Below are 13,311 nucleotides of genomic sequence, written 5' to 3'. Positions count from 1 at the left end.
ACTGCTCATCGGGGAAAAGGCCTAAGCCTGCGGCGGATCATCATAGAGCATACACAACTTCATTTTTCTATTTTGCGTAAACTAAACGCGGTCTGCTTGGAAAACGACGTACAAATTTTCTTAGGGAGCAGAGAAATATAGAAATTTGTACTCCGTGCTCAGATACCAGCATTTCTGCTCAAAAACCTGCAAAATTAAGCTCTGCTTACTTCGTTAAGATATCGAACAAAATCAAACAAACAACCCCACTTCCACTGGTAGAACACTATTCAGCTTTTACGTAGGAGGCTTTCTTCTACATAAAAAGTAGAGAAAATAAGAAAAGAGCAGCGAAATATTACACGCACTTTTGCTCGCATAGCTATAAGAGAAAAAAATAAATAAAATAACGACGCACACGCTAATAAACTGTGACAAAGACACCCATTTCTGCTATCAGATAATTATTGCATAATGCTAAATACTCATTTGCATTGGCCCTGCGTGAAGAAACCACAGGACAGGGATACACAATCTATCTTAAGCGAGCACGGAAAGTCACTTCTACTCGAACAGCTTAATACCATAAAGTCTGAATTTTTGCAAAGAAAATAAAGCCTGAACAGCGCTACGAAGGTGACAGACACATACTAACAAACAAACAAACACTTCTTCGAGTCTGTATTATCTTTTAAAAAATAACGAAAGCACACATAAAAAAAAATCAAATCGGCTAGGTAGCCTTCCAGACGTTGTGCCTTAAAGTTGGCTGCACGCAATGTGCGGAAGCATGCTGTGAAGCCAACTTGCGGTTTTGCTGGATGCACATGAAGTCCGATTCCAATTGGAAATCGCGCTAAGGACGTGCCAAACGTGGAATTTTCGCAAGATTAATCCCAATACCTGGAATTCTATTCATTTTAGCGGGAATGCTGGCGCTTGTGCTCCATTATTCGAAATTTTCGAATATTCGAATTTCTCGATTATCAAATTTTCGAATACGAATAGGGTTCGAATATCAACAATATTCGAACAATATTCGAAAGTTCGAATATTCGCACACCTCTAGTGAATACTGACACTCAACGATATATAACAAAAAACAAACAAATTCCATTCTCATGAACTCTCCTCTGCCGAGCGGCTTTCTCCTGCTCTACCTGGATGCTGACTTTTTCCCCCCTCACCTACATTCTGAGTAAAAACAGTGACAGAAGAAAAGAACCGCGAAAAATTACACGCATTTGTGTCACAGGACAGGGATACACAAATTTCCTTAAGTGAGCAGGGAAAAGGCTTAAGTCGGTACCGCTCAGGAATAATCGGAGAATCACCGCGTATCGCTACGCGGCTAGCGCTTGAACAGCGCTACGAACGTGACAGATACATACTAACAAACAAACAAACAACAGCAGGACCGGCGTCGGGCACTCATAAAATACCCTGGCCAAAACAAAGACTTCGCCAGGTTCGCGAGGCAATTCCATTAAAAACGCTCGTCCTATCCTACAGATAGCAATGCAAACGCGACTGCCCTTATTTTTTAAACCACTATTTCACGCAATAGTACATAAATGTATCACTCGTGCCACACGAAAAGGCAAACACTTACTTGTCAAGTGGGGTCCCAGCGCGTGCGCGCGCGCACACACACAGGCACACACACACACACTAACATTTTCACACTCACAAACACAAAGTCTATTTTCACAACCACATAAATCCATATTATTCCTCAGGTCAATAATTATCCTGCCATCGTCAAAAGACGGCACAGACATGTATGCTTACGCAAGACAATCGGTCCTCGTTCCGGATGTAATAGGATATCGTCACTCGGCCGGCGCGAACCAATAAAGAAAGAAAGGAATGCATGTTCGCTATACGAAGAAAACGGTGCCGTGCTTCTACGCAGCGATCATTATACAGACGCGTAAATGTGAACATCATTCGCTACACACTGTAGCTCTCATCATTTTTAAACCAAACCGTGTTCATAGGTCTTCACTAAATAGGTGAGCCGATAATGACTCCAAATAAAATAAAATAAAATAATCATTCCAGCATCGCTGGCTGCAAGCTTGGGTACCCAACAGAGCAGCGCGCTCCTATCAACACGCCTTGGGCTGACCTTACACACCCGAAGCCTTTTCTGAATGCATTCTGCCGGCGCTGGAATAAAAGATTTATCGCGAGGGTACTACGATGTCAGCTCTGTTGCTGTTTAAGTGATAAAACAGTGCGCCCGAACCGCGAAGCGCGCGCGCGGGCCCGGTCTCGCGGTTTGGACTCGCGACGCGTGCGATTCCCCGCGGCGCGAGCGCAACGCGGACCCGTTCTCGCGGTTTGGACGCGCGCGATTGCCCGAGTAAGCGCACTGTTTTATCACTTAAACAGCAACAGAGCTGACATCGTAGTACCCTCGCGATAAATCTTTTATTCCAGCGCCGGCAGAATGCATTCAGAAAAGGCTTCGGGTGTGTAAGGTCAGCCCAAGGCGTGTTGATAGGAGCGCGCTGCTCTGTTGGGTACCCAAGCTTGCAGCCAGCGATGCTGGAATGATTATTTTATTTTATTTTATTTGGAGTCATTATCGGCTCACCTATTTAGTGAAGACCTATGAACACGGTTTGGTTTAAAAATGATGAGAGCTACAGTGTGTAGCGAATGATGTTCACATTTACGCGTCTGTATAATGATCGCTGCGTAGAAGCACGGCACCGTTTTCTTCGTATAGCGAACATGCATTCCTTTCTTTCTTTATTGGTTCGCGCCGGCCGAGTGACGATATCCTATTACATCCGGAACGAGGACCGATTGTCTTGCGTAAGCATACATGTCTGTGCCGTCTTTTGACGATGGCAGGATAATTATTGACCTGAGGAATAATATGGATTTATGTGGTTGTGAAAATAGACTTTGTGTTTGTGAGTGTGAAAATGTTAGTGTGTGTGTGTGTGCCTGTGTGTGTGCGCGCGCGCACGCGCTGGGACCCCACTTGACAAGTAAGTGTTTGCCTTTTCGTGTGGCACGAGTGATACATTTATGTACTATTGCGTGAAATAGTGGTTTAAAAAATAAGGGCAGTCGCGTTTGCATTGCTATCTGTAGGATAGGACGAGCGTTTTTAATGGAATTGCCTCGCGAACCTGGCGAAGTCTTTGTTTTGGCCAGGGTATTTTATGAGTGCCCGACGCCGGTCCTGCTGTTGTTTGTTTGTTTGTTAGTATGTATCTGTCACGTTCGTAGCGCTGTTCAAGCGCTAGCCGCGTAGCGATACGCGGTGATTCTCCGATTATTCCTGAGCGGTACCGACTTAAGCCTTTTCCCTGCTCACTTAAGGAAATTTGTGTATCCCTGTCCTGTGACACAAATGCGTGTAATTTTTCGCGGTTCTTTTCTTCTGTCACTGTTTTTACTCAGAATGTAGGTGAGGGGGGAAAAAGTCAGCATCCAGGTAGAGCAGGAGAAAGCCGCTCGGCAGAGGAGAGTTCATGAGAATGGAATTTGTTTGTTTTTTGTTATATATCGTTGAGTGTCAGTATTCACTAGAGGTGTGCGAATATTCGAACTTTCGAATATTGTTCGAATATTGTTGATATTCGAACCCTATTCGTATTCGAAAATTTGATAATCGAGAAATTCGAATATTCGAAAATTTCGAATAATGGAGCACAAGCGCCAGCATTCCCGCTAAAATGAATAGAATTCCAGGTATTGGGATTAATCTTGCGAAAATTCCACGTTTGGCACGTCCTTAGCGCGATTTCCAATTGGAATCGGACTTCATGTGCATCCAGCAAAACCGCAAGTTGGCTTCACAGCATGCTTCCGCACATTGCGTGCAGCCAACTTTAAGGCACAACGTCTGGAAGGCTACCTAGCCGATTTGATTTTTTTTTATGTGTGCTTTCGTTATTTTTTAAAAGATAATACAGACTCGAAGAAGTGTTTGTTTGTTTGTTAGTATGTGTCTGTCACCTTCGTAGCGCTGTTCAGGCTTTATTTTCTTTGCAAAAATTCAGACTTTATGGTATTAAGCTGTTCGAGTAGAAGTGACTTTCCGTGCTCGCTTAAGATAGATTGTGTATCCCTGTCCTGTGGTTTCTTCACGCAGGGCCAATGCAAATGAGTATTTAGCATTATGCAATAATTATCTGATAGCAGAAATGGGTGTCTTTGTCACAGTTTATTAGCGTGTGCGTCGTTATTTTATTTATTTTTTTCTCTTATAGCTATGCGAGCAAAAGTGCGTGTAATATTTCGCTGCTCTTTTCTTATTTTCTCTACTTTTTATGTAGAAGAAAGCCTCCTACGTAAAAGCTGAATAGTGTTCTACCAGTGGAAGTGGGGTTGTTTGTTTGATTTTGTTCGATATCTTAACGAAGTAAGCAGAGCTTAATTTTGCAGGTTTTTGAGCAGAAATGCTGGTATCTGAGCACGGAGTACAAATTTCTATATTTCTCTGCTCCCTAAGAAAATTTGTACGTCGTTTTCCAAGCAGACCGCGTTTAGTTTACGCAAAATAGAAAAATGAAGTTGTGTATGCTCTATGATGATCCGCCGCAGGCTTAGGCCTTTTCCCCGATGAGCAGTGTTTTGTATGCGATGTCGCATGTCTGGACTTGTTCAGTGTTGCAATTTTTACCCTTCGTTAATATCTTGTTGTTGTCGTCGTCTTGTGTTAGACGTTGAGCTTCGTAGCGATGTGCGGTAACGCTACGATTATTCCTGAGCGCTCCGTGTGTTTAATGCGTTGTCCTCTGTGCGTGCATGCGTGTGCTTTTTTTTTCTCCTGATTTGTGACGTCATCGTGGCATGTCTGGACTTGTTTAGCAGTGTTGCAGTTCTTCCCGCTGCTAGTATCTTGTTGCTGTCATGTTGTGCTAGCCGCGTGGCGATGTGTGGTGACCTGAGGTCTTCAGCCTTTTCCCTGCTCACCTAAGGAAATTTGTGTATCCCTGTCCTGTGCTTTCTTTACGCAAGGGCAATGCGTCTGTGTATGTGGCACTATCAGATACCAGACATGAGTGTCTTTTTCTTGGTTTATTGGCATATGCTTCAGGTTTTTTAAGTCAAGCAAATGTGCGTGTAATATTTCGCTGCTCTTTTCTTATTTTCTCTACTTTTTATGTAGAAGAAAGCCTCCTGCGTAAAAGCTGAATAGTGTTCTACCAGTGGAAGTGGAGTTGTTTGTTTGATTTTGTTCGATATCTTGACGAAGTAAGCAGTGTTTAATTTTGCAGGTTTTTGAGCAGAAATGCTGGTATCTGAGCACGGAGTAGAAATATTTCTCTGCTCCTTAAGAAAATTTGTACGTCGTTTTCCAAGCAGACCGCGTTTAGTTTACGCAAAATAGAAAAAATGAAGTTGTGTACGCTCTATGATGATCCGCCGCAGGCTTAGGCCTTTTCCCCGATGAGCAGTGTTTTGTATGCGATGTCGCATGTCTGGACTTGTTCGGTAGTGTTGCAATTTTTACCCTTCGCTAATATCTTGTTGGTGTCGTCTTGTGTTAGACGTTTAGCTTCGTAGCGATGTGCGGTGACGCTACGATTATTCCTGAGCGCTCCGTGTGTTTAATGCGTTGTCCTCTGTGCGTGCGTGCGTGCGTGTGCTTTTTTCTTTTTTTTTCTTCCTGATTTGTGACGCCATCGTGGCATGTCTGGACTTGTTTAGCAGTGTTGCAGTTCTTCCCGCTGCTAGTATCTTGTTGGTGTCATGTTGTGCTAGCCGCGTGGCGATGTGTCGTGACCTGTGGTCTTAAGCCTTTTCCCTGCTCACCTAAGGAAATTTGTGTATCCGTGTCCTGTGCTTTCTTTGCGACAATGCGTCTGTGTATGTGGCACTATCAGATACCAGACATGAGTGCCTTTTTCTTGGTTTATTGGCATATGCTTCAGGTCGAGCACAAGCGCGCGCAATTTTTCGCTGCTCTCTTCTTCAAATCACCGATTTTACGCAGAAGAAAGTCGCATGGTGCAGCTGAGAAGAGGGTTTCTCTGATTGTTTGTTTGATTTTGTTGGGTGTTCGATATGTTGAGGAAGTCAGCTGTTAAAGGTATCCGTGAAGAAATGCTTGCATCTGAGCGCAGGATAGGAATTCCTGAAGCACGGCACCCTCAGTGTAAATTAATTATTTTGGATATGAGTCTGCTTCCCTGCATGACAAGGCTGAAATGGGAAGAGAGAAAAAATTGGAGCGCTTCATTAGTAGCGATCCAAGTAATAGGGCAATTATAGTTTCCATAGAAAGTTGGGCTCCTAAAATTATAGTTTAGTTGTAGTTTTTCTAAACTGCAATGCAATAATCATTAATATAGTATAGGAATGCCATCGTGTTCCCGTAAAGGCGTTCTGTCTTGTGCTTTCGCGCCTTTTTGCTCGCAATGCGCGAATGGAACTTTGCCCACCCGGCTTCCGCGCCTTTTTTGCTCGCAGGTGTAGCCTCAGACAACGAATGTATGAGCATAGAAAGGGTCATGTATTACATAAGCCTGGAGGTGATGTTGAGTGGTCTCACTTATTATTTTAAAAGAGCAGTGGCAGTTTACTGTAATTCTAATGACCATGATGAGCCTTTGGGGTGAAAATCGTTAATATGCGGGGTGCTTTTTGTTGAATTTTTTTTTATTATTTATGAGAATACCTCACGTGCCCTCGGGGAGCGTTGAGTGAGGGGGGGGGGGGTTACATCAGCAAGTCAGAACAGAACAGAACAGATCAGAATCATCAGAACAGATCATCAGAACAGAAGCAATTGAACACTTTGCAAAAAAACAAACAAAAAAAAACACTTATGTGAAAACGTTAAGAAAACAGATGCGATGATAATGAAATTAGACACCAAAACTAGCAGCTAGCTGGCTGCGAAAAACTGAAAAGTCGGAGTTAGCTACGATAGACTGGGGAAGGTCGTTCCAAGCACTGATGGTTTTGGGGAAGAAAGAAAATTGGAAATGAGATGTACGACATGGAATGTGGTCGATTTTATGGGCATGATCGATCCTAGAGGAGATGTAGTGGGCCATAGTGATGTACCCTGGACGGATGGTTGTGGTGTAGTAGAATTTGTGGAATAAACACAGACAAAAGTATTTCCTACGGTGTGCAAGAGGAGGAAGATTGATAGAGGCCTTTAAAGATGTAATACTGGACGGAAAAGAATAGTCTGATAAAATAAAGCGAGCTGACCGATTCTGTAAGGATTCAAGAAGGTCCACAAGTGTTGACTGGTAAGGATCCCAGATACTACATGCATATTCCAACTTCGGCCTGACTAGTGTTTTGTATGCAAGACGTTTCACTTCAGGTGGAGCAAGTTTAAGGTGGCGACGGATGAAACCAAGTTTGCGATTTGCATCGCGAACAATGGTATGAATATGATCTGACCAAGAGAGGTTTGAGGAGAAATGAAGCCGCAAGTACTTGTAAGTATGAGACTCACGGATGACATCCTGGCCTATGTGATACTGATGTGTTAGCGGTGACCTAGACCGTGAAAAGGGAATATAACAACACTTGGAAGCATTAAGAGGAAGACCCCAAGTAACACACCAGTTAAAGAGAGCCACAAGGTCCTGCTGGAGTGCTACTTGGTCAGAGGATGACAGTATGGGGCGGTACAATAGACAGTCGTCAGCGAAGAGCCTGATAGAGGATGAGATGGAATGCGGGAGATCATTAATGAAAATAAGAAATAGCAGGGGCCCGAGGACAGATCCCTGTGGGACGCCTGAAGTAACAGGAAGGAAGTCAGAAAGGGAATCATTCACAATGGTAGCCTGTGTTCGATTAGAGAGGTAACACACAATCCAGTTGTACACGTGGGGATCAAGGTTTAGTAACGAAAGCTTGTAGATGAGGCCAGAATGAGAAACAGAATCGAAAGCCTTTTTAAAGTCAAGAAAAATGGCATCGGTTTGGATACCTCTGTCCATGTTAGAGCTAATATCAAAAGTGAATAGCGACAGTTGGGTTTCACAAGAGAAACCCTTGCGAAAACCGTGCTGTTCAGCAAAAAAGAAATTGTTCAGTTCGAGATGAGATGAGATAGCCGAGTAGATAATGTGTTCGAGGATTTTGCAGGGAATACTAGTCAGAGAGATCGGGCGATAATTAAGAGGCGATGACTTATCACCGCTCTTAAAAATTGGAACGACCTTGCCCTGTCGCCAGTCCTGAGGCACGTAGCCATATTCGAGACATTGCGTAAAAATGAACGACAAAAAAAGTGACGAAGGTTGTTTGGTGTTTTTGAGTACCTTGGAGTTAATGAAGTCTGGTCCACAGGAGTGAGATAATTTCAAGCAATCAATAAGATTAAGTACCCCGGCGCGAGATACCTCGATTTTGGGCATGGGATTTAAATATCCAGTGGATGTGGGAGTCCGGGGGAAACTTTGACGCGTATCGTGTAAGAAAACACTGACAAAAGCTTCATTGAAAGCGGCTGCACAATTAGCGTCAGACATTTTGGAACCATCGGGATAAGTTAGGCAAATGGCTTCCCGTGAAGATGGATTCATGGTTTTCCAAAATTTACGAGGATTGCTCGACAGCATAGAGGTCAGTTGCGTTGAATAGAAGTCACGTTTTGCCTGGCGAATGGCCCTAAGGTATTCGTGTGAACTCAAACGATAATTTGCGTACGCAAAAACTGTACCAGAACGTCTAGCTTGCCTGTAGAGGCGCTTTTTTTTATTGTGAAGTTTCTTGAGACGATTGGAATACCATGGAGCTGTGGAAGATGTTCTTATTACAACAGATGGAACGTATCTATCAGTCAGCTCGTTTATCTTGTTGCGAAAAAGCAGCCAGTTATCCTCGACCGAACGCTCACAACCACCGGTCAAAAAGAATGAATAATAATTAAATAATTCGTAATTTATTCTTTCAAAATCGGCTTTGTCATAGAGTCTTATCGTCTTACGAAGCTGCTTCCTGGCTGGGCGGTACAAACGGAGTGGCACATGAATAGCTAAGTGGTCACTCAGATACAAAGGGAAGGAAAGAGGACCAACGATCGAAGGGTCATTGACAAGTAGCAAGTCAAGAATGGTGGCAGTGGTCGATGAAACACGAGTAGGCTCAGAAACTAGCTGTGTCAAACCAAAAGTAGTGCAAACATCAACAAAACTAGATTCCTCAGAAGAGGAACCACAAGGAATCGCCCAGTTTATACCCGGGAAATTGAAATCACCGGTTACACAAATCTTTGCTTTAGGGTGGTTGGGTACAAGTATCGACAAAGCATCGGTGAATAAAGACACAAAATTCACAGAATCTGGCGGCCTGTAAAACAGGCCCACAAGCAGATCGACATGTTCTAACCTTAACTTAACCCAAGACATTTCTAAAGAAGATTCAACATGAATAGGTGAACACTGCAATCCCTGCCTAACAGCGATGAGGACACCGCCGCCAAGACGATTAACACGATCATGGCGGTAAAGCACAAAGTTTGGGTGTAAAGAAGAAATTTCATGATTACAAATTTCTGGGGTTAACCATGTCTCAGTTAGGAGAATGATGTCACAACAACAATCGTTAACAACACTAAGTAAATTATCTTGTTTATTCATAATACTACGTATGTTGGCAATTAAGACGGATATTTGATTGGAAGGTGGCGGCGGTTGGGGAGCATGTGTAACTTCTTTCACAGATTGCTATATCTGAACCTCCCGCACGCAGTCACAACTAAAGTCAAAGGCAAAACACTTGTCACCAGAAAACAACTTATCGAACCGAAGCCTGAAAGGCTGATTAAGGGATCGTCCATATTCGACAAGCTTTGATCTAGCACGTCGTGTAGCTAAAGAGTAGTCCTGAGAAACAGAAAAGCCTGTTTCACGGAGCGCACCACTCTTCCTGATAACGGTATCCTTGATTTTGGTTGATACAAATTTAACAATGATGGGGCGGTTTTTCCCAGGTGTGTACCTACCCAACCGGTGGGCACGCTCAATTTCATGTGAGGCGATATCTACTTTCAGGTGGGACGAACAGACAGTCGTTATCAGCCCTTCAGATTCCGCCCATGACTCCGTTGCCGAATCAGAGAACCCGAAGAATATCAGGTTGTTGCGACGCGAGCGGTCTTCAAGGTCGTTTAGACGAGTCGATATATTAGTGACCGTAGAGGATAAGGCAGATACTGAGGTCTTAACAGCGGCAACATCACATGACAAATCACGAAGTTTTCCCAGCTCACTCTCAATACACATAACCTTATCAGAGAGAGACCGAAGGGAAGTCTCTGCGGTTTTCTGGCTTTCCTGCATTTTGTGAAATTTTAATGAGAGAATCAATGTCATTAAGAGTAGGACAAAGGAAATAATCTTGCGATTCAATAAATAATAGGAGTCTTTGCCGGTGTCTTCTTCTTCAGACAGGATGTGATGACGTCACGCAGTCTGTAGCAATGCATTGACCGTTACTGGAAAAAAGTGTGGCAATAGAAAAATAGTGTGTATTGTCCTGGGCAGATTTATGATGAGCACTGTTTTTGAATAAGAAGAAATAGTTTGATGCTGGTTTCCTTCTTTGTTTCTTTTCGCTTTTTCCCCCCTTGTCTGACAGACATGTGCTGACATGCCTGGGCTTGTTCTGACATGCTTTCCTTCTGCATGTAGTTTTTTTTCCTTTTGTACAAGGCATATTCTTGACGATAGTGCTGCCTTGAATGGGAGTAGAGCAATTCTTAATAATTTTGCGATTCATTTAGTTCAGAGAGTAACCGCGAGGGGGACAGGTGTGTGACTTTATGTCTTGCTGAACCTTTTTTTTTTTTTTTTTCCTGTACAGTAAGACTTTGGGAATGAAATGCTACAATCTCCTCTTGTCTATGGTGTTTTTCTGCAATAGTTCCCTACGCAATCATTATAGTAGAATAAAGGAAATAATCTAGGGATAGTGATTCAATAAATAACAGGTGCCCTGTCTAGAGCGTACGCGTCCTTGAGCCACGCACCTGCATGATGACCGCATACCGAGAGACTATTGTTTCAGGTTGACCTTGTCTAGAGGAGCATTAGTGGAAAAAAACTGTGTAGCCCTGAGACAATAGGATGATGTCTGGACCAATGAGACTGGCCTGCAGGGGACGCAAGGATTCACTTCTCTCTTGGACACTGGCGGATGTAGACACGGTAATTATGATCCTGGCAATTGCGTTGATCGTCAGTAGAAGAGCGTAACTTAGGTGGGGTTCTGTCTGCCTCTGATGGGGTGCGGATGTGTGGTTCGTCACTGGTGAATGGTGTTCGACGATGCAGGTGGATTTTGTGACGAGCGGATTTACAATGAGGAAATGTAGTGTACGTGTCCGATGATAGTGAGCGTCTTTTCACTCTGTTCAAGTATTCGTTTTCCTCTGTTGCCCAACAGTCGTGCGAATTTGTCCTGACGTGTCCTGACATGCCCCGATATGCATGGTTTCCTTTGTTAACGCTTTGTATTTTGTCTTTTTTGACAAGGAACATTGTCGTCTTGACGATAGTGCTGCCCTGAGTTCTGCGCGCGTTGATTTGTTGAGTGCCTAGTCCTCTTATTAGCCGTTGATGGGTTTACATGTTGGGATATTTTGTTCTTTTGCAAGTCTCATTTAGTAAGACTTTGGAATTCCTACGATCAGCTTTCATGCATGGTGCTCTTCTGCAATAGTTTCCTATGCAGTCGTTATAGAATAATAAAGGAAATAACCTTGGGATAGTGATTCAATAAATAATAGGTCCCCTGTCTAGAGCGCACGCGTCCTTGAGCCACGCAGGTGCATGAGGACGTCATACCGTGGCTTCACTGCAGATTGACCTTGTCTAGAGGAGCATTAGTGGAAAAAAAACAGTGTAGCCCTGAGACAATAGGATGATGTCTGGACCAATGAGAACGGCCAGCAGGGGGCGCAGGAATGCTCTTCTCTCTTAGCCTCTCGCAGGTGGCACCAGCTCCGGTGGCGCAGCGGTAACGCGTGCGCTTGGAGACTGGGAGGTCCGCGGTTCGAATCCGCGGGCCGGCTGTGCCGTCTGGGGTTTTTCCTGGGTTTCCCTCAGATGTGTAATAGGCGTATGCCGGCACAGTTCCCCTGAAGTCGGCCCATGGACGCAGCTATCCTCCCCCCGAGCGGATTCCGCTCGGTCTTCCACTTCACCCTTTCCTCTCCTCCTCTCCACCACCTTTCCCTTCCCGAGAAACATGCCGCCTAATTAGGCAGGCAGACCTCTCGGGTTCCTCCCAACGACACTCCTCCTCCTCCTCCTCCTCCTCGCAGGTGGCGGTAGGAGCGCGCAGAGGGCGCTACGAGCGCGCGCATGCGTAGCACTCGTAGAGTGGCGCTTACGTCAGTCCACCTCTGGCTCTCGTTGGGAGAAGACGTGCGGTCGTTCGCTCCGTCGTCACTTGATCCCTGGCTGTCGACGAGAGCGGACGCTCCGTCGCAGCGGGGAAAAAGGTGAGTGATTTACCGATGTTTGCGCGTTGTTTTACCGTGCTCGTGTTAAGCCTTTTCTCGCATGTTTAGACTTGTTTAGCGGTGTCCAAGCCTGTTGACGCACGTTTGCCATCGTGTGGTTCCCGCCTTGTGTTAGCCGCGAAGTGTTGTGACGCTGTGGTTAGGCCTAGTCGATTGCCTTAAGCCTTTTCCCCCAATGTGTAGTGTTTTCTCCGTGCTGTTTAGCAGTAGCGGTTAGGCCTTTTCCCCGCGCTCTGGCATGCTTAGACTTGTCGAGCAGTGTTGCCATTTTTACGTGTCGCTAGTACTTTCTTGTTCTCTGTGTTTCTCGTATAGAGCTACGATGCTGGCGCCATCTGGTGTGATGCCTTGGAACTAGCGTGCCACCTGCCTCTGCAACCGTCGTGCTCCAGTCGCCCCGGCGTGATTTCTTCAAGATGGCGTCGTTGATTTTCAAATAAATCATTTCCTACTGTCTGCTTCCTTTCTATCTAGTTTTTTATTTCCTACAACCCGAGTTTTACATAGAAAATCCACGACAAGTATTGCACTGAGTCAGATTTGGCCAAATTTAAAAATTTTTTAAATTTAAATTTTTTAAAAAAGTTTAAAGTAATTTTAAAATAATTTAAAGTAAAATGTGCAATACTTGCCGTGGATTTTCTGTGTAAATCTTGGGTTGTTCCATTACTACTCACAACTACCTGGACTCTGAAACTGAGCATCACATTACATACAGGATGCAGCCATGTTTCTACAAATTTTCCTGACTATGCACGATTTCATTCGGAACCGAAAGTACTTGTAGTTGTGTGAACGCACTCTAAAGCAGCGCTCATGCATCAACCACAGAGCTGAAAGTGGTGTCCACACGCAACTCT

The 13,311-nt window shown here is 44.3% G+C and overlaps 2 long non-coding RNA genes across 3 annotated transcripts in view; one reads left to right on the top strand and one right to left on the bottom strand.

The window, feature by feature from the left end:
• LOC135399318 (uncharacterized) overlaps positions 1 to 13,311 on the bottom strand; it is a 123,350-nt gene that overhangs the window by 98,349 nt on the left and 11,690 nt on the right. The window lies entirely within an intron of this gene.
• Positions 10,277 to 12,909, top strand: LOC135397678 (uncharacterized). Its single transcript, XR_010423692.1, has 2 exons — positions 10,277 to 11,917; positions 12,251 to 12,909. It is a non-coding gene; the product is annotated as an uncharacterized LOC135397678 (long non-coding RNA).

This window comes from Ornithodoros turicata, chromosome 6 (assembly GCF_037126465.1).
Source record: "Ornithodoros turicata isolate Travis chromosome 6, ASM3712646v1, whole genome shotgun sequence".
In the NCBI taxonomy this organism is placed as follows: domain Eukaryota; kingdom Metazoa; phylum Arthropoda; class Arachnida; order Ixodida; family Argasidae; genus Ornithodoros; species Ornithodoros turicata.
Note: the sequence above shows the minus strand (reverse complement) of the source record. Positions and strands in the feature narration are given on the sequence as shown.